This window comes from Lampris incognitus, unplaced genomic scaffold, assembly GCF_029633865.1.
Source record: "Lampris incognitus isolate fLamInc1 unplaced genomic scaffold, fLamInc1.hap2 scaffold_93, whole genome shotgun sequence".
NCBI classification, from domain to species: domain Eukaryota; kingdom Metazoa; phylum Chordata; class Actinopteri; order Lampriformes; family Lampridae; genus Lampris; species Lampris incognitus.
Genome location: NW_026611586.1, coordinates 70,805 through 92,036, shown reverse-complemented (window position 1 = coordinate 92,036; position 21,232 = coordinate 70,805).

Below are 21,232 nucleotides of genomic sequence, written 5' to 3'. Positions count from 1 at the left end.
AACACTATAAATACATATTGTACTTGTCTGAAAACGCACAGAACCTTGAAATAGAAGGTTTCTCACGAAAAAACACATTGGTGATACCCCTATCTTAAGGCTCTGAGTGTTTGCACACATGTACAACAGGCATGTTTAAACTATAACGTTTTTAGTGAAATCATGTTTCTCTCGAGGAGAAACGCGTTTAAAGCCATAAAAAGATTTCACTGTGTTTTGGCATTGGAACAAGCTACCAACAACCTAAACAATGATCAGAACTGGAGAAATTACACATTGACATTGGGTGAAATCATGTAACTCATAAGGACATGTTGCAGTCTTGTTGAATAGATTCATTTTTCTTGTTTTGTTTGTTTTTGATGAAATTGTGCTTTTCTTGTCGAGAAAAGGCGTTTAACGCGATAAAAAGGTTTAGTGCGTTCGGGATACGGGCTAGGTTACCAAAAGTAAAAATGTGAACTAAATAAGGCCGGGAGTCGTTTTTATTGTTTACAACACGATTTCTCGACCAGAATATGCTTTTCAAAAAAGCCATGTTCCCATGGCGAGAGACTCATTTTCTGTGAGAAAATGCATTAAAAGGAGGGATTTCATCAGAAACACTATAAATACATATTGTACTGTTCTAAAAACGCACGGAACCCTGAAATAGAATGTTTCTCACCAAAAAACGCATTGGTTAAAAACCCTAACTTAACGCTGTGAGTGTTTGCAGACATGTACAACAGGTATGTTTAAACTATAACGTTTTTAATGAAATCATGTTTCTCTCGAGGAGAAAATGCGTTTAAAGCAATAAAAATGATTCACTGTGTCTGGCATTGGACCAAGCTACCAACAAGCTAAGCAATGATCAGAACTGGAGAAATTACACATTGACATTGGGTGAAAACACATAACTCTTAAGGATATCTTGCAGACTTGTTGAATAGTTCATTTTTCTTGTTTTGTTTGTTTTTGACCAAATTGTGCTTTTCTTGTCGAGAAAAGGCGTTTAAAGCAATAAAAAGGATTCACTGTGTTTGGCATTGGACCAAACTACCAACAACCTAAACAATGATCAGAACTGGAGAAATTACACATTGACATTGGGTGAAAACACGGAACTCTTAAGGATGTGTTGCAGACTTGTTGAAAAGATTCATTTTTCTTGTTTTGTTTCTTTTTGATGAAGTTGTGCTTTTCTTGTCGAGAAAATACGTTTAACGCGATAAAAAGTATTAGTGCTTTACGCATATGGACTAGGTTACCAAAAGTAAAAATGTGAACTAAATAAGGCCGGGAGTCGTTTTTATTGTTTAAAACACGATTTCTCGACCAGAATATGCTTTTTCAAAAAAGCCATGTTCCCATGGCGAGAGACTCATTTTCTGTGAGAAAATGCATTAAAAAGGAGGGATTTCATCAGAAACACTATAAATACATATTGTACTGTTCTGAAAACGCACGGAACCCTGAAATAGAATGTTTCTCACCAAAAAACGCATTGGTTAAAAACCCTAACTTAACGCTCTGAGTGTTTGCAGACATGTACAACAGGTATGTTTAAACTATAACGTTTTTAATGAAATCATGTTTCTCTCGAGGAGAAAATGCGTTTAAAGCAATAAAAAGGATTCACTGTGTCTGGCATTGGACCAAGCTACCAACAAGCTAAGCAATGATCAGAACTGGAGAAATTACACATTGACATTGGGTGAAAACACGGAACTCTTAAGGATGTCTTGCAGACTTGTTGAAAAGATTCATTTTTCTTGTTTTGTTTCTTTTTGATGAAGTTGTGCTTTTTTTGTCGAGAAAAGGCGTTTAACGCGATAAAAAGTATTAGTGCTTTACGCATATGGACTAGGTTACCAAAAGTAAAAATGTGAACTAAATAAGGCCGGGAGTCGTTTTTATTGTTTAAAACACGATTTCTCGACCAGAATATGCTTTTCAAAAAGCCATGTTCCCATGGCGAGAGACTCATTTTCTGTGAGAAAATGCATTAAAAGGAGGGATTTCATCAGAAACACTATAAATACATATTGTACTTGTCTGAAAACGCACAGAACCTTGAAATAGAAGGTTTCTCACGAAAAAACACATTGGTGATACCCCTATCTTAAGGCTCTGAGTGTTTGCACACATGTACAACAGGCATGTTTAAACTATAACGTTTTTAGTGAAATCATGTTTCTCTCGAGGAGAAACGCGTTTAAAGCCATAAAAAGATTTCACTGTGTTTTGGCATTGGAACAAGCTACCAACAACCTAAACAATGATCAGAACTGGAGAAATTACACATTGACATTGGGTGAAATCATGTAACTCATAAGGACATGTTGCAGTCTTGTTGAATAGATTCATTTTTCTTGTTTTGTTTGTTTTTGATGAAATTGTGCTTTTCTTGTCGAGAAAAGGCGTTTAACGCGATAAAAAGGTTTAGTGCGTTCGGGATACGGGCTAGGTTACCAAAAGTAAAAATGTGAACTAAATAAGGCCGGGAGTCGTTTTTATTGTTTACAACACGATTTCTCGACCAGAATATGCTTTTCAAAAAAGCCATGTTCCCATGGCGAGAGACTCATTTTCTGTGAGAAAATGCATTAAAAGGAGGGATTTCATCAGAAACACTATAAATACATATTGTACTGTTCTAAAAACGCACGGAACCCTGAAATAGAATGTTTCTCACCAAAAAACGCATTGGTTAAAAACCCTAACTTAACGCTGTGAGTGTTTGCAGACATGTACAACAGGTATGTTTAAACTATAACGTTTTTAATGAAATCATGTTTCTCTCGAGGAGAAAATGCGTTTAAAGCAATAAAAATGATTCACTGTGTCTGGCATTGGACCAAGCTACCAACAAGCTAAGCAATGATCAGAACTGGAGAAATTACACATTGACATTGGGTGAAAACACATAACTCTTAAGGATATCTTGCAGACTTGTTGAATAGTTCATTTTTCTTGTTTTGTTTGTTTTTGACCAAATTGTGCTTTTCTTGTCGAGAAAAGGCGTTTAAAGCAATAAAAAGGATTCACTGTGTTTGGCATTGGACCAAACTACCAACAACCTAAACAATGATCAGAACTGGAGAAATTACACATTGACATTGGGTGAAAACACGGAACTCTTAAGGATGTGTTGCAGACTTGTTGAAAAGATTCATTTTTCTTGTTTTGTTTCTTTTTGATGAAGTTGTGCTTTTCTTGTCGAGAAAATACGTTTAACGCGATAAAAAGTATTAGTGCTTTACGCATATGGACTAGGTTACCAAAAGTAAAAATGTGAACTAAATAAGGCCGGGAGTCGTTTTTATTGTTTAAAACACGATTTCTCGACCAGAATATGCTTTTTCAAAAAAGCCATGTTCCCATGGCGAGAGACTCATTTTCTGTGAGAAAATGCATTAAAAGGAGGGATTTCATCAGAAACACTATAAATACATATTGTACTTGTCTGAAAACGCACGGAACCCTGAAATAGAAGGTTTCTCACGAAAAAACACATTGGTGATACCCCTATCTTAAGGCTCTGAGTGTTTGCACACATGTACAACAGGCATGTTTAAACTATAACGTTTTTAGTGAAATTATGTTTCTCTCGAGGAGAAAACGCGTTTAAAGCCATAAAAAGATTTTACTGTGTTTGGCATTGGACCAAACTACCAACAACCTAAACAATGATCAGAACTGGAGAAATTACACATTGACATTGGGTGAAAACACACAACTCTTAAGGATGTCTTGCAGACTTGTTGAATAGTTCATTTTTCTTGTTTTGTTTGTTTTTGACCAAATTGTGCTTTTCTTGTCGAGAAAAGGCGTTTAAAGCAATAAAAAGGATTCACTGTGTTTGGCATTGGACCAAACTACCAACAACCTAAACAATGATCAGAACTGGAGAAATTACACATTGACATTGGGTGAAAACACGGAACTCTTAAGGATGTGTTGCAGACTTGTTGAAAAGATTCATTTTTCTTGTTTTGTTTCTTTTTGATGAAGTTGTGCTTTTTTTGTCGAGAAAAGGCGTTTAACGCGATAAAAAGTATTAGTGCTTTACGCATATGGACTAGGTTACCAAAAGTAAAAATGTGAACTAAATAAGGCCGGGAGTCGTTTTTATTGTTTAAAACACGATTTCTCGACCAGAATATGCTTTTCAAAAAGCCATGTTCCCATGGCGAGAGACTCATTTTCTGTGAGAAAATGCATTAAAAGGAGGGATTTCATCAGAAACACTATAAATACATATTGTACTTGTCTGAAAACGCACAGAACCTTGAAATAGAAGGTTTCTCACGAAAAAACACATTGGTGATACCCCTATCTTAAGGCTCTGAGTGTTTGCACACATGTACAACAGGCATGTTTAAACTATAACGTTTTTAGTGAAATCATGTTTCTCTCGAGGAGAAACGCGTTTAAAGCCATAAAAAGATTTCACTGTGTTTTGGCATTGGAACAAGCTACCAACAACCTAAACAATGATCAGAACTGGAGAAATTACACATTGACATTGGGTGAAATCATGTAACTCATAAGGACATGTTGCAGTCTTGTTGAATAGATTCATTTTTCTTGTTTTGTTTGTTTTTGATGAAATTGTGCTTTTCTTGTCGAGAAAAGGCGTTTAACGCGATAAAAAGGTTTAGTGCGTTCGGGATACGGGCTAGGTTACCAAAAGTAAAAATGTGAACTAAATAAGGCCGGGAGTCGTTTTTATTGTTTACAACACGATTTCTCGACCAGAATATGCTTTTCAAAAAAGCCATGTTCCCATGGCGAGAGACTCATTTTCTGTGAGAAAATGCATTAAAAGGAGGGATTTCATCAGAAACACTATAAATACATATTGTACTGTTCTGAAAACGCACGGAACCCTGAAATAGAATGTTTCTCACCAAAAAACGCATTGGTTAAAAACCCTAACTTAACGCTGTGAGTGTTTGCAGACATGTACAACAGGTATGTTTAAACTATAACGTTTTTAATGAAATCATGTTTCTCTCGAGGAGAAAATGCGTTTAAAGCAATAAAAAGGATTCACTGTGTCTGGCATTGGACCAAGCTACCAACAAGCTAAGCAATGATCAGAACTGGAGAAATTACACATTGACATTGGGTGAAAACACATAACTCTTAAGGATATCTTGCAGACTTGTTGAATAGTTCATTTTTCTTGTTTTGTTTGTTTTTGACCAAATTGTGCTTTGCTTGTCGAGAAAAGGCGTTTAAAGCAATAAAAAGGATTCACTGTGTTTGGCATTGGACCAAACTACCAACAACCTAAACAATGATCAGAACTGGAGAAATTACACATTGACATTGGGTGAAAACACGGAACTCTTAAGGATGTGTTGCAGACTTGTTGAAAAGATTCATTTTTCTTGTTTTGTTTCTTTTTGATGAAGTTGTGCTTTTCTTGTCGAGAAAATACGTTTAACGCGATAAAAAGTATTAGTGCTTTACGCATATGGACTAGGTTACCAAAAGTAAAAATGTGAACTAAATAAGGCCGGGAGTCGTTTTTATTGTTTAAAACACGATTTCTCGACCAGAATATGCTTTTTCAAAAAAGCCATGTTCCCATGGCGAGAGACTCATTTTCTGTGAGAAAATGCATTAAAAGGAGGGATTTCATCAGAAACACTATAAATACATATTGTACTTGTCTGAAAACGCACGGAACCCTGAAATAGAAGGTTTCTCACGAAAAAACACATTGGTGATACCCCTATCTTAAGGCTCTGAGTGTTTGCACACATGTACAACAGGCATGTTTAAACTATAACGTTTTTAGTGAAATTATGTTTCTCTCGAGGAGAAAACGCGTTTAAAGCCATAAAAAGATTTTACTGTGTTTGGCATTGGACCAAGCTACCAACAAGCTAAGCAATGATCAGAACTGGAGAAATTACACATTGACATTGGGTGAAAACACAGAACTCTTAAGGATGTCTTGCAGACTTGTTGAATAGTTCATTTTTCTTGTTTTGTTTGTTTTTGACCAAATTGTGCTTTTCTTGTCGAGAAAAGGCGTTTAAAGCAATAAAAAGGATTCACTGTGTTTGGCATTGGACCAAACTACCAACAACCTAAACAATGATCAGAACTGGAGAAATTACACATTGACATTGGGTGAAAACACGGAACTCTTAAGGATGTGTTGCAGACTTGTTGAAAAGATTCATTTTTCTTGTTTTGTTTCTTTTTGATGAAGTTGTGCTTTTTTTGTCGAGAAAAGGCGTTTAACGCGATAAAAAGTATTAGTGCTTTACGCATATGGACTAGGTTACCAAAAGTAAAAATGTGAACTAAATAAGGCCGGGAGTCGTTTTTATTGTTTAAAACACGATTTCTCGACCAGAATATGCTTTTCAAAAAGCCATGTTCCCATGGCGAGAGACTCATTTTCTGTGAGAAAATGCATTAAAAGGAGGGATTTCATCAGAAACACTATAAATACATATTGTACTTGTCTGAAAACGCACGGAACCCTGAAATAGAAGGTTTCTCACGAAAAAACACATTGGTGATACCCCTATCTTAAGGCTCTGAATGTTTGCACACATGTACAACAGGCATGTTTAAACTATAACGTTTTTAGTGAAATCATGTTTCTCTCGAGGAGAAACGCGTTTAAAGCCATAAAAAGATTTCACTGTGTTTTGGCATTGGAACAAGCTACCAACAACCTAAACAATGATCAGAACTGGAGAAATTACACATTGACATTGGGTGAAATCATGTAACTCATAAGGACATGTTGCAGTCTTGTTGAATAGATTCATTTTTCTTGTTTTGTTTGTTTTTGATGAAATTGTGCTTTTCTTGTCGAGAAAAGGCGTTTAACGCAATAAAAAGGTTTAGTGCGTTCGGGATACGGGCTAGGTTACCAAAAGTAAAAATGTGAACTAAATAAGGCCGGGAGTCGTTTTTATTGTTTACAACACGATTTCTCGACCAGAATATGCTTTTTCAAAAAAGCCATGTTCCCATGGCGAGAGACTCATTTTCTGTGAGAAAATGCATTAAAAGGAGGGATTTCATCAGAAACACTATAAATACATATTGTACTGTTCTGAAAACGCACGGAACCCTGAAATAGAAGGTTTCTCACGAAAAAACACATTGGTTAAAAACCCTAACTTAACGCTCTGAGTGTTAGCAGACATGTACAACAGGTATGTTTAAACTATAACGTTTTTAATGAAATCATGTTTCTCTCGAGGAGAAAATGCGTTTAAAGCAATAAAAAGGATTCACTGTGTCTGGCATTGGACCAAGCTACCAACAAGCTAAGCAATGATCAGAACTGGAGAAATTACACATTGACATTGGGTGAAAACACAGAACTCTTAAGGATGTCTTGCAGACTTGTTGAATAGTTCATTTTTCTTGTTTTGTTTGTTTTTGACCAAATTGTGCTTTTCTTGTCGAGAAAAGGCGTTTAAAGCAATAAAAAGGATTCACTGTGTTTGGCATTGGACCAAACTACCAACAACCTAAACAATGATCAGAACTGGAGAAATTACACATTGACATTGGGTGAAAACACGGAACTCTTAAGGATGTGTTGCAGACTTGTTGAAAAGATTCATTTTTCTTGTTTTGTTTCTTTTTGATGAAGTTGTGCTTTTCTTGTCGAGAAAATACGTTTAACGCGATAAAAAGTATTAGTGCTTTACGCATATGGACTAGGTTACCAAAAGTAAAAATGTGAACTAAATAAGGCCGGGAGTCGTTTTTATTGTTTAAAACACGATTTCTCGACCAGAATATGCTTTTTCAAAAAAGCCATGTTCCCATGGCGAGAGACTCATTTTCTGTGAGAAAATGCATTAAAAGGAGGGATTTCATCAGAAACACTATAAATACATATTGTACTTGTCTGAAAACGCACAGAACCTTGAAATAGAAGGTTTCTCACGAAAAAACACATTGGTGATACCCCTATCTTAAGGCTCTGAGTGTTTGCACACATGTACAACAGGCATGTTTAAACTATAACGTTTTTAGTGAAATTATGTTTCTCTCGAGGAGAAAACGCGTTTAAAGCCATAAAAAGATTTTACTGTGTTTGGCATTGGACCAAATTACCAACAACCTAAACAATGATCAGAACTGGAGAAATTACACATTGACATTGGGTGAAAACACCGTAACTCTTAAGGATGTCTTGCAGACTTGTTGAATAGTTCATTTTTCTTGTTTTGTTTGTTTTTGACCAAATTGTGCTTTTCTTGTCGAGAAAAGGCGTTTAAAGCAATAAAAAGGATTCACTGTGTTTGGCATTGGACCAAACTACCAACAACCTAAACAATGATCAGAACTGGAGAAATTACACATTGACATTGGGTGAAATCATGTAACTCATAGAGACATGTTGCAGTCTTGTTGAATAGATTCATTTTTCTTGTTTTGTTTGTTTTTGATGAAATTGTGCTTTTCTTGTCGAGAAAAGGCGTTTAACGCGATAAAAAGGTTTAGTGCGTTCGGAATACGGGCTAGGTTACCAAAAGTAAAAATGTGAACTAAATAAGGCCGGGAGTCGTTTTTATTGTTTAAAACACTATTTCTCGACCAGAATATGCTTTTTCAAAAAAGCCATGTTCCCATGGCGAGAGACTCATTTTCTGTGAGAAAATGCATTAAAAGGAGGGATTTCATCAGAAACACTATAAATACATATTGTACTGTTCTGAAAACGCACGGAACCCTGAAATAGAAGGTTTCTCACGAAAAAACACATTGGTTAAAAACCCTAACTTAACGCTCTGAGTGTTAGCAGACATGTACAACAGGTATGTTTAAACTATAACGTTTTTAATGAAATCATGTTTCTCTCGAGGAGAAAATGCGTTTAAAGCAATAAAAAGGATTCACTGTGTCTGGCATTGGACCAAGCTACCAACAAGCTAAGCAATGATCAGAACTGGAGAAATTACACATTGACATTGGGTGAAAACACAGAACTCTTAAGGATGTCTTGCAGACTTGTTGAATAGTTCATTTTTCTTGTTTTGTTTGTTTTTGACCAAATTGTGCTTTTCTTGTCGAGAAAAGGCGTTTAAAGCAATAAAAAGGATTCACTGTGTTTGGCATTGGACCAAACTACCAACAACCTAAACAATGATCAGAACTGGAGAAATTACACATTGACATTGGGTGAAAACACGGAACTCTTAAGGATGTGTTGCAGACTTGTTGAAAAGATTCATTTTTCTTGTTTTGTTTCTTTTTGATGAAGTTGTGCTTTTCTTGTCGAGAAAATACGTTTAACGCGATAAAAAGTATTAGTGCTTTACGCATATGGACTAGGTTACCAAAAGTAAAAATGTGAACTAAATAAGGCCGGGAGTCGTTTTTATTGTTTAAAACACGATTTCTCGACCAGAATATGCTTTTTCAAAAAAGCCATGTTCCCATGGCGAGAGACTCATTTTCTGTGAGAAAATGCATTAAAAGGAGGGATTTCATCAGAAACACTATAAATACATATTGTACTTGTCTGAAAACGCACAGAACCTTGAAATAGAAGGTTTCTCACGAAAAAACACATTGGTGATACCCCTATCTTAAGGCTCTGAGTGTTTGCACACATGTACAACAGGCATGTTTAAACTATAACGTTTTTAGTGAAATTATGTTTCTCTCGAGGAGAAAACGCGTTTAAAGCCATAAAAAGATTTTACTGTGTTTGGCATTGGACCAAATTACCAACAACCTAAACAATGATCAGAACTGGAGAAATTACACATTGACATTGGGTGAAAACACCGTAACTCTTAAGGATGTCTTGCAGACTTGTTGAATAGTTCATTTTTCTTGTTTTGTTTGTTTTTGACCAAATTGTGCTTTTCTTGTCGAGAAAAGGCGTTTAAAGCAATAAAAAGGATTCACTGTGTTTGGCATTGGACCAAACTACCAACAACCTAAACAATGATCAGAACTGGAGAAATTACACATTGACATTGGGTGAAAACACGGAACTCTTAAGGATGTGTTGCAGACTTGTTGAAAATATTCATTTTTCTTGTTTTGTTTCTTTTTGATGAAGTTGTGCTTTTCTTGTCGAGAAAAGACTTTTAACGCGATAAAAAGTATTAGTGCTTTACGCATATGGACTAGGTTACCAAAAGTAAAAATGTGAACTAAATAAGGCCGGGAGTCGTTTTTATTGTTTACAACACGATTTCTCGACCAGAATATGCTTTTTCAAAAAAGCCATGTTCCCATGGCGAGAGACTCATTTTCTGTGAGAAAATGCATTAAAAGGAGGGATTTCATCAGAAACACTATAAATACATATTGTACTGTTCTGAAAACGCACGGAACCCTGAAATAGAATGTTTCTCACCAAAAAACGCATTGGTTAAAAACCCTAACTTAAGGCTCTGAGTGTTTGCAGACATGTACAACAGGTATGTTTAAACTATAACGTTTTTAATGAAATCATGTTTCTCTCGAGGAGAAAATGCGTTTAAAGCAATAAAAAGGATTCACTGTGTTTGGCATTGGACCAAACTACCAACAACCTAAACAATGATCAGAACTGGAGAAATAACACATTGACATTGGGTGAAAACACGGAACTCTTAAGGATGTGTTGCAGACTTGTTGAAAAGATTCATTTTTCTTGTTTTGTTTCTTTTTGATGAAGTTGTGCTTTTCTTGTCGAGAAAAGACGTTTAACGCGATAAAAAGTATTAGTGCTTTACGCATATGGACTAGGTTACCAAAAGTAAAAATGTGAACTAAATAAGGCCGGGAGTCGTTTTTATTGTTTAAAACACGATTTCTCGACCAGAATATGCTTTTTCAAAAAAGCCATGTTCCCATGGCGAGAGACTCATTTTCTGTGAGAAAATGCATTAAAAGGAGGGATTTCATCAGAAACACTATAAATACATATTGTACTTGTCTGAAAACGCACAGAACCTTGAAATAGAAGGTTTCTCACGAAAAAACACATTGGTGATACCCCTATCTTAAGGCTCTGAGTGTTTGCACACATGTACAACAGGCATGTTTAAACTATAACGTTTTTAGTGAAATTATGTTTCTCTCGAGGAGAAAACGCGTTTAAAGCCATAAAAAGATTTTACTGTGTTTGGCATTGGACCAAACTACCAACAACCTAAACAATGATCAGAACTGGAGAAATTACACATTGACATTGGGTGAAAACACCGTAACTCTTAAGGATGTCTTGCAGACTTGTTGAATAGTTCATTTTTCTTGTTTTGTTTGTTTTTGACCAAATTGTGCTTTTCTTGTCGAGAAAAGGCGTTTAAAGCAATAAAAAGGATTCACTGTGTTTGGCATTGGACCAAACTACCAACAACCTAAACAATGATCAGAACTGGAGAAATTACACATTGACATTGGGTGAAATCATGTAACTCATAAGGACATGTTGCAGTCTTGTTGAATAGATTCATTTTCTTGTTTTGTTTGTTTTTGATGAAATTGTGCTTTTCTTGTCGAGAAAAGGCGTTTAACGCGATAAAAAGGTTTAGTGCGTTCGGAATACGGGCTAGGTTACCAAAAGTAAAAATGTGAACTAAATAAGGCCGGGAGTCGTTTTTATTGTTTAAAACACGATTTCTCGACCAGAATATGCTTTTTCAAAAAAGCCATGTTCCCATGGCGAGAGACTCATTTTCTGTGAGAAAATGCATTAAAAGGAGGGATTTCATCAGAAACACTATAAATACATATTGTACTGTTCTGAAAACGCACGGAACCCTGAAATAGAATATTTCTCACCAAAAAACGCATTGGTTAAAAACCCTAACTTAAGGCTCTGAGTGTTTGCAGACATGTACAACAGGTATGTTTAAACTATAACGTTTTTAATGAAATCATGTTTCTCTCGAGGAGAAAATGCGTTTAAAGCAATAAAAAGGATTCACTGTGTCTGGCATTGGACCAAGCTACCAACAAGCTAAGCAATGATCAGAACTGGAGAAATTACACATTGACATTGGGTGAAAACACAGAACTCTTAAGGATGTCTTGCAGACTTGTTGAATAGTTCATTTTTCTTGTTTTGTTTGTTTTTGACCAAATTGTGCTTTTCTTGTCGAGAAAAGGCGTTTAAAGCAATAAAAAGGATTCACTGTGTTTGGCATTGGACCAAACTACCAACAACCTAAACAATGATCAGAACTGGAGAAATTACACATTGACATTGGGTGAAAACACGGAACTCTTAAGGATGTGTTGCAGACTTGTTGAAAAGATTCATTTTTCTTGTTTTGTTTCTTTTTGATGAAGTTGTGCTTTTCTTGTCGAGAAAATACGTTTAACGCGATAAAAAGTATTAGTGCTTTACGCATATGGACTAGGTTACCAAAAGTAAAAATGTGAACTAAATAAGGCCGGGAGTCGTTTTTATTGTTTAAAACACGATTTCTCGACCAGAATATGCTTTTTCAAAAAAGCCATGTTCCCATGGCGAGAGACTCATTTTCTGTGAGAAAATGCATTAAAAGGAGGGATTTCATCAGAAACACTATAAATACATATTGTACTTGTCTGAAAACGCACAGAACCTTGAAATAGAAGGTTTCTCACGAAAAAACACATTGGTGATACCCCTATCTTAAGGCTCTGAGTGTTTGCACACATGTACAACAGGCATGTTTAAACTATAACGTTTTTAGTGAAATTATGTTTCTCTCGAGGAGAAAACGCGTTTAAAGCCATAAAAAGATTTTACTGTGTTTGGCATTGGACCAAACTACCAACAACCTAAACAATGATCAGAACTGGAGAAATTACACATTGACATTGGGTGAAAACACCGTAACTCTTAAGGATGTCTTGCAGACTTGTTGAATAGTTCATTTTTCTTGTTTTGTTTGTTTTTGACCAAATTGTGCTTTTCTTGTCGAGAAAAGGCGTTTAAAGCAATAAAAAGGATTCACTGTGTTTGGCATTGGACCAAACTACCAACAACCTAAACAATGATCAGAACTGGAGAAATTACACATTGACATTGGGTGAAATCATGTAACTCATAAGGACATGTTGCAGTCTTGTTGAATAGATTCATTTTCTTGTTTTGTTTGTTTTTGATGAAATTGTGCTTTTCTTGTCGAGAAAAGGCGTTTAACGCGATAAAAAGGTTTAGTGCGTTCGGAATACGGGCTAGGTTACCAAAAGTAAAAATGTGAACTAAATAAGGCCGGGAGTCGTTTTTATTGTTTAAAACACGATTTCTCGACCAGAATATGCTTTTTCAAAAAAGCCATGTTCCCATGGCGAGAGACTCATTTTCTGTGAGAAAATGCATTAAAAGGAGGGATTTCATCAGAAACACTATAAATACATATTGTACTGTTCTGAAAACGCACGGAACCCTGAAATAGAATATTTCTCACCAAAAAACGCATTGGTTAAAAACCCTAACTTAAGGCTCTGAGTGTTTGCAGACATGTACAACAGGTATGTTTAAACTATAACGTTTTTAATGAAATCATGTTTCTCTCGAGGAGAAAATGCGTTTAAAGCAATAAAAAGGATTCACTGTGTCTGGCATTGGACCAAGCTACCAACAAGCTAAGCAATGATCAGAACTGGAGAAATTACACATTGACATTGGGTGAAAACACAGAACTCTTAAGGATGTCTTGCAGACTTGTTGAATAGTTCATTTTTCTTGTTTTGTTTGTTTTTGACCAAATTGTGCTTTTCTTGTCGAGAAAAGGCGTTTAAAGCAATAAAAAGGATTCACTGTGTTTGGCATTGGACCAAACTACCAACAACCTAAACAATGATCAGAACTGGAGAAATTACACATTGACATTGGGTGAAAACACGGAACTCTTAAGGATGTGTTGCAGACTTGTTGAAAAGATTCATTTTTCTTGTTTTGTTTCTTTTTGATGAAGTTGTGCTTTTCTTGTCGAGAAAATACGTTTAACGCGATAAAAAGTATTAGTGCTTTACGCATATGGACTAGGTTACCAAAAGTAAAAATGTGAACTAAATAAGGCCGGGAGTCGTTTTTATTGTTTAAAACACGATTTCTCGACCAGAATATGCTTTTTCAAAAAAGCCATGTTCCCATGGCGAGAGACTCATTTTCTGTGAGAAAATGCATTAAAAGGAGGGATTTCATCAGAAACACTATAAATACATATTGTACTTGTCTGAAAACGCACAGAACCTTGAAATAGAAGGTTTCTCACGAAAAAACACATTGGTGATACCCCTATCTTAAGGCTCTGAGTGTTTGCACACATGTACAACAGGCATGTTTAAACTATAACGTTTTTAGTGAAATTATGTTTCTCTCGAGGAGAAAACGCGTTTAAAGCCATAAAAAGATTTTACTGTGTTTGGCATTGGACCAAATTACCAACAACCTAAACAATGATCAGAACTGGAGAAATTACACATTGACATTGGGTGAAAACACCGTAACTCTTAAGGATGTCTTGCAGACTTGTTGAATAGTTCATTTTTCTTGTTTTGTTTGTTTTTGACCAAATTGTGCTTTTCTTGTCGAGAAAAGGCGTTTAAAGCAATAAAAAGGATTCACTGTGTTTGGCATTGGACCAAACTACCAACAACCTAAACAATGATCAGAACTGGAGAAATTACACATTGACATTGGGTGAAATCATGTAACTCATAGAGACATGTTGCAGTCTTGTTGAATAGATTCATTTTTCTTGTTTTGTTTGTTTTTGATGAAATTGTGCTTTTCTTGTCGAGAAAAGGCGTTTAACGCGATAAAAAGGTTTAGTGCGTTCGGAATACGGGCTAGGTTACCAAAAGTAAAAATGTGAACTAAATAAGGCCGGGAGTCGTTTTTATTGTTTAAAACACTATTTCTCGACCAGAATATGCTTTTTCAAAAAAGCCATGTTCCCATGGCGAGAGACTCATTTTCTGTGAGAAAATGCATTAAAAGGAGGGATTTCATCAGAAACACTATAAATACATATTGTACTGTTCTGAAAACGCACGGAACCCTGAAATAGAATATTTCTCACCAAAAAACGCATTGGTTAAAAACCCTAACTTAAGGCTCTGAGTGTTTGCAGACATGTACAACAGGTATGTTTAAACTATAACGTTTTTAATGAAATCATGTTTCTCTCGAGGAGAAAATGCGTTTAAAGCAATAAAAAGGATTCACTGTGTTTGGCATTGGACCAAACTACCAACAACCTAAACAATGATCAGAACTGGAGAAATTACACATTGACATTGGGTGAAAACACGGAACTCTTAAGGATGTGTTGCAGACTTGTTGAAAATATTCATTTTTCTTGTTTTGTTTCTTTTTGATGAAGTTGTGCTTTTCTTGTCGAGAAAAGACTTTTAACGCGATAAAAAGTATTAGTGCTTTACGCATATGGACTAGGTTACCAAAAGTAAAAATGTGAACTAAATAAGGCCGGGAGTCGTTTTTATTGTTTACAACACGATTTCTCGACCAGAATATGCTTTTTCAAAAAAGCCATGTTCCCATGGCGAGAGACTCATTTTCTGTGAGAAAATGCATTAAAAGGAGGGATTTCATCAGAAACACTATAAATACATATTGTACTGTTCTGAAAACGCACGGAACCCTGAAATAGAATGTTTCTCACCAAAAAACGCATTGGTTAAAAACCCTAACTTAAGGCTCTGAGTGTTTGCAGACATGTACAACAGGTATGTTTAAACTATAACGTTTTTAATGAAATCATGTTTCTCTCGAGGAGAAAATGCGTTTAAAGCAATAAAAAGGATTCACTGTGTTTGGCATTGGACCAAACTACCAACAACCTAAACAATGATCAGAACTGGAGAAATAACACATTGACATTGGGTGAAAACACGGAACTCTTAAGGATGTGTTGCAGACTTGTTGAAAAGATTCATTTTTCTTGTTTTGTTTCTTTTTGATGAAGTTGTGCTTTTCTTGTCGAGAAAAGACGTTTAACGCGATAAAAAGTATTAGTGCTTTACGCATATGGACTAGGTTACCAAAAGTAAAAATGTGAACTAAATAAGGCCGGGAGTCGTTTTTATTGTTTAAAACACGATTTCTCGACCAGAATATGCTTTTTCAAAAAAGCCATGTTCCCATGGCGAGAGACTCATTTTCTGTGAGAAAATGCATTAAAAGGAGGGATTTCATCAGAAACACTATAAATACATATTGTACTTGTCTGAAAACGCACAGAACCTTGAAATAGAAGGTTTCTCACGAAAAAACACATTGGTGATACCCCTATCTTAAGGCTCTGAGTGTTTGCACACATGTACAACAGGCATGTTTAAACTATAACGTTTTTAGTTAAATTATGTTTCTCTCGAGGAGAAAACGCGTTTAAAGCCATAAAAAGATTTTACTGTGTTTGGCATTGGACCAAACTACCAACAACCTAAACAATGATCAGAACTGGAGAAATTACACATTGACATTGGGTGAAAACACCGTAACTCTTAAGGATGTCTTGCAGACTTGTTGAATAGTTCATTTTTCTTGTTTTGTTTGTTTTTGACCAAATTGTGCTTTTCTTGTCGAGAAAAGGCGTTTAAAGCAATAAAAAGGATTCACTGTGTTTGGCATTGGACCAAACTACCAACAACCTAAACAATGATCAGAACTGGAGAAATTACACATTGACATTGGGTGAAATCATGTAACTCATAAGGACATGTTGCAGTCTTGTTGAATAGATTCATTTTCTTGTTTTGTTTGTTTTTGATGAAATTGTGCTTTTCTTGTCGAGAAAAGGCGTTTAACGCGATAAAAAGGTTTAGTGCGTTCGGAATACGGGCTAGGTTACCAAAAGTAAAAATGTGAACTAAATAAGGCCGGGAGTCGTTTTTATTGTTTAAAACACGATTTCTCGACCAGAATATGCTTTTTCAAAAAAGCCATGTTCCCATGGCGAGAGACTCATTTTCTGTGAGAAAATGCATTAAAAGGAGGGATTTCATCAGAAACACTATAAATACATATTGTACTGTTCTGAAAACGCACGGAACCCTGAAATAGAATATTTCTCACCAAAAAACGCATTGGTTAAAAACCCTAACTTAAGGCTCTGAGTGTTTGCAGACATGTACAACAGGTATGTTTAAACTATAACGTTTTTAATGAAATCATGTTTCTCTCGAGGAGAAAATGCGTTTAAAGCAATAAAAAGGATTCACTGTGTTTGGCATTGGACCAAACTACCAACAACCTAAACAATGATCAGAACTGGAGAAATTACACATTGACATTGGGTGAAAACACGGAACTCTTAAGGATGTGTTGCAGACTTGTTGAAAAGATTCATTTTTCTTGTTTTGTTTCTTTTTGATGAAGTTGTGCTTTTCTTGTCGAGAAAAGACGTTTAACGCGATAAAAAGTATTAGTGCTTTACGCATATGGACTAGGTTACCAAAAGTAAAAATGTGAACTAAATAAGGCCGGGAGTCGTTTTTATTGTTTAAAACACGATTTCTCGACCAGAATATGCTTTTTCAAAAAAGCCATGTTCTCATGGCGAGAGACTCATTTTCTGTGAGAAAATGCATTAAAAGGAGGGATTTCATCAGAAACACTATAAATACATATTGTACTTGTCTGAAAACGCACAGAACCTTGAAATAGAAGGTTTCTCACGAAAAAACACATTGGTGATACCCCTATCTTAAGGCTCTGAGTGTTTGCACACATGTACAACAGGCATGTTTAAACTATAACGTTTTTAGTGAAATTATGTTTCTCTCGAGGAGAAAACGCGTTTAAAGCCATAAAAAGATTTTACTGTGTTTGGCATTGGACCAAACTACCAACAACCTAAACAATGATCAGAACTGGAGAAATTACACATTGACATTGGGTGAAAACACCGTAACTCTTAAGGATGTCTTGCAGACTTGTTGAATAGTTCATTTTTCTTGTTTTGTTTGTTTTTGACCAAATTGTGCTTTTCTTGTCGAGAAAAGGCGTTTAAAGCAATAAAAAGGATTCACTGTGTTTGGCATTGGACCAAACTACCAACAACCTAAACAATGATCAGAACTGGAGAAATTACACATTGACATTGGGTGAAATCATGTAACTCATAAGGACATGTTGCAGTCTTGTTGAATAGATTCATTTTCTTGTTTTGTTTGTTTTTGATGAAATTGTGCTTTTCTTGTCGAGAAAAGGCGTTTAACGCGATAAAAAGGTTTAGTGCGTTCGGAATACGGGCTAGGTTACCAAAAGTAAAAATGTGAACTAAATAAGGCCGGGAGTCGTTTTTATTGTTTAAAACACGATTTCTCGACCAGAATATGCTTTTTCAAAAAAGCCATGTTCCCATGGCGAGAGACTCATTTTCTGTGAGAAAATGCATTAAAAGGAGGGATTTCATCAGAAACACTATAAATACATATTGTACTGTTCTGAAAACGCACGGAACCCTGAAATAGAATATTTCTCACCAAAAAACGCATTGGTTAAAAACCCTAACTTAAGGCTCTGAGTGTTTGCAGACATGTACAACAGGTATGTTTAAACTATAACGTTTTTAATGAAATCATGTTTCTCTCGAGGAGAAAATGCGTTTAAAGCAATAAAAAGGATTCACTGTGTTTGGCATTGGACCAAACTACCAACAACCTAAACAATGATCAGAACTGGAGAAATTACACATTGACATTGGGTGAAAACACGGAACTCTTAAGGATGTGTTGCAGACTTGTTGAAAAGATTCATTTTTCTTGTTTTGTTTCTTTTTGATGAAGTTGTGCTTTTCTTGTCGAGAAAATACGTTTAACGCGATAAAAAGTATTAGTGCTTTACGCATATGGACTAGGTTACCAAAAGTAAAAATGTGAACTAAATAAGGCCGGGAGTCGTTTTTATTGTTTAAAACACGATTTCTCGACCAGAATATGCTTTTTCAAAAAAGCCATGTTCCCATGGCGAGAGACTCATTTTCTGTGAGAAAATGCATTAAAAGGAGGGATTTCATCAGAAACACTATAAATACATATTGTACTGTTCTGAAAACGCACGGAACCCTGAAATAGAATGTTTCTCACCAAAAAACGCATTGGTTAAAAACCCTAACTTAAGGCTCTGAGTGTTTGCAGACATGTACAACAGGTATGTTTAAACTATAACGTTTTTAATGAAATCATGTTTCTCTCGAGGAGAAAATGCGTTTAAAGCAATAAAAAGGATTCACTGTGTTTGGCATTGGACCAAACTACCAACAACCTAAACAATGATCAGAACTGGAGAAATTACACATTGACATTGGGTGAAAACACCGTAACTCTTAAGGATGTCTTGCAGACTTGTTGAATAGTTCATTTTTCTTGTTTTGTTTGTTTTTGACCAAATTGTGCTTTTCTTGTCGAGAAAAGGCGTTTAAAGCAATAAAAAGGATTCACTGTGTTTGGCATTGGACCAAACTACCAACAACCTAAACAATGATCAGAACTGGAGAAATTACACATTGACATTGGGTGAAAACACGGAACTCTTAAGGATGTGTTGCAGACTTGTTGAAAATATTCATTTTTCTTGTTTTGTTTCTTTTTGATGAAGTTGTGCTTTTCTTGTCGAGAAAAGACTTTTAACGCGATAAAAAGTATTAGTGCTTTACGCATATGGACTAGGTTACCAAAAGTAAAAATGTGAACTAAATAAGGCCGGGAGTCGTTTTTATTGTTTACAACACGATTTCTCGACCAGAATATGCTTTTTCAAAAAAGCCATGTTCCCATGGCGAGAGACTCATTTTCTGTGAGAAAATGCATTAAAAGGAGGGATTTCATCAGAAACACTATAAATACATATTGTACTGTTCTGAAAACGCACGGAACCCTGAAATAGAATGTTTCTCACCAAAAAACGCATTGGTTAAAAACCCTAACTTAAGGCTCTGAGTGTTTGCAGACATGTACAACAGGTATGTTTAAACTATAACGTTTTTAATGAAATCATGTTTCTCTCGAGGAGAAAATGCGTTTAAAGCAATAAAAAGGATTCACTGTGTCTGGCATTGGACCAAGCTACCAACAAGCTAAGCAATGATCAGAACTGGAGAAATTACACATTGACATTGGGTGAAAACACAGAACTCTTAAGGATGTCTTGCAGACTTGTTGAATAGTTCATTTTTCTTGTTTTGTTTGTTTTTGACCAAATTGTGCTTTTCTTGTCGAGAAAAGGCGTTTAAAGCAATAAAAAGGATTCACTGTGTTTGGCATTGGACCAAACTACCAACAACCTAAACAATGATCAGAACTGGAGAAATTACACATTGACATTGGGTGAAAACACGGAACTCTTAAGGATGTGTTGCAGACTTGTTGAAAAGATTCATTTTTCTTGTTTTGTTTCTTTTTGATGAAGTTGTGCTTTTCTTGTCGAGAAAATACGTTTAACGCGATAAAAAGTATTAGTGCTTTACGCATATGGACTAGGTTACCAAAAGTAAAAATGTGAACTAAATAAGGCCGGGAGTCGTTTTTATTGTTTAAAACACGATTTCTCGACCAGAATATGCTTTTTCAAAAAAGCCATGTTCCCATGGCGAGAGACTCATTTTCTGTGAGAAAATGCATTAAAAGGAGGGATTTCATCAGAAACACTATAAATACATATTGTACTTGTCTGAAAACGCACAGAACCTTGAAATAGAAGGTTTCTCACGAAAAAACACATTGGTGATACCCCTATCTTAAGGCTCTGAGTGTTTGCACACATGTACAACAGGCATGTTTAAACTATAACGTTTTTAGTGAAATTATGTTTCTCTCGAGGAGAAAACGCGTTTAAAGCCATAAAAAGATTTTACTGTGTTTGGCATTGGACCAAACTACCAACAACCTAAACAATGATCAGAACTGGAGAAATTACACATTGACATTGGGTGAAAACACCGTAACTCTTAAGGATGTCTTGCAGACTTGTTGAATAGTTCATTTTTCTTGTTTTGTTTGTTTTTGACCAAATTGTGCTTTTCTTGTCGAGAAAAGGCGTTTAAAGCAATAAAAAGGATTCACTGTGTTTGGCATTGGACCAAACTACCAACAACCTAAACAATGATCAGAACTGGAGAAATTACACATTGACATTGGGTGAAATCATGTAACTCATAGAGACATGTTGCAGTCTTGTTGAATAGATTCATTTTTCTTGTTTTGTTTGTTTTTGATGAAATTGTGCTTTTCTTGTCGAGAAAAGGCGTTTAACGCGATAAAAAGGTTTAGTGCGTTCGGAATA